Below are 1,508 nucleotides of genomic sequence, written 5' to 3'. Positions count from 1 at the left end.
TCTTATACGCTGAGTATATTCCGAAAAATGTTTCAATATGCCGCTAAACGAAAATTGTCTGAATATTACCACAAAACGAATTTTCCAACTTGATCCTGCACCAATCACTGCCAGGCTGCTCAGACTGCCTCTCTAACTCAGCCAATCCAAGCAGGCTTTTTATGCATGCAAATTAGACAATGTTCTGGATCCGAATCTACACTGTAAAAAGCCTGCTCAGATTGGCCAGAGTCAGAGAGGAAGTCTATTACAGTATAACATTTGGACCTTTGCTTGTTGTGATTGGCTCACTGTGGAAGATACAGTTGCAGCACAGGAACATTCTGTCTTATACAGCAAATATAGGCCTAAACCTATGTTTTAACTGTAAAATTAGGGGTCGTCTTATATGCCCAGTCGTTTTATACGCCAGAAAATACGGTAAGTGATCGCTTCAGCAGTACATATACCAAAATTAGAATGATAGAAGATTAGCATGGCTTCTGCACAAGGGTGATAAGAAAATTCATGAAACATTCCATATTTAATATATAAATCAGATAAAGTAAAGCACCCTTTATTTTTGTGGTGTTGTTGTTGTTTTGTTTGCTTTCGTTTGGGGCCACACCTGGCAGTGCTCAGGTGTTACTCCTCTCTCTTTGCTCGGAAATCACTACTGGCAGGCTCGGGGGATCATATGGGATGCTGGGGATCGAACCAGGGTCCGTCTAGGGTTTGCCATGTGCAAAGCAAATGCCCTACTGCTATGCTATTGCTCAGGTTTCTACATTTGAAATGTATCGTGGAGTCCACATTTGGTGGTACTCCAGGCTTACTCCTGGATTTCCTGCTCATGGGTCACTCCTGCCAGCGTTCCATAAGTGGTGCCTTGCATGGAACCACATGCAAACAAATGCCCAATCCATTGTACTATTTCACCAACCACTAAATTTATGATTTTATGAGTTTTTACCCATGTAATACCTCTATAGTCAAAGCCCAGGGCAGATAACAAAACTTACTATCCTCTAAGACAGTCCTTTGTGGTCTTGTCAGCATCAAAATCCACCTCTTACCAATTAATCACAAATAGGAGTTATAATGCCATACATTTGCTTTGTCACTGCCTGAGCTTTGTAGATATTGTTGTTGTTTCTGTTTTTGTGTCACACCCCAAGGCTCTCAAGGGTTATTCCTGGCTCTGCACTCAGCAATCACTCCTGGCAGGCTTAGGAGACCATATGGGATGCTGAGATTTGAACCACCGTATGTCCTGGATTGGCTCCTTGCAAGGCAAATGCCCTACTGCTATGCTATCTTTCCAGCCCCAATGCCTGAGCTTTTATGCCCATGATATCAGACAATTTACTCTTTTAATCTGGCTTCCTTGATTCAACATCATGTGCCTGTTGTATCCAGTGTTTCAGTTTATGTATCAATTTATGTTTTATAGAATTATTTTTAGTATGAATAGGTCATACTTTATTTCTTCATTCTCTCCTTAATCCATATGCTGTTTGCTTTCAGGT

The 1,508-nt window shown here is 41.2% G+C and overlaps 1 non-coding gene across 1 annotated transcript; it reads left to right on the top strand.

Annotated features, from left to right (window-relative positions):
• Positions 1-424: 424 nt before the first annotated feature.
• LOC126000403 (U6 spliceosomal RNA) lies at positions 425-527 on the top strand. Its single transcript, XR_007492733.1, has one exon. It is a non-coding gene; the product is annotated as a U6 spliceosomal RNA (small nuclear RNA).
• The last annotated feature ends 981 nt before the right edge of the window (positions 528-1,508 follow it).

Source organism: Suncus etruscus, chromosome X (assembly GCF_024139225.1).
Source record: "Suncus etruscus isolate mSunEtr1 chromosome X, mSunEtr1.pri.cur, whole genome shotgun sequence".
NCBI lineage: Eukaryota > Metazoa > Chordata > Mammalia > Eulipotyphla > Soricidae > Suncus > Suncus etruscus.
The sequence above is the reverse complement of the archived record's forward strand: the minus strand, read 5'-3'. Positions and strand labels throughout refer to the sequence as shown.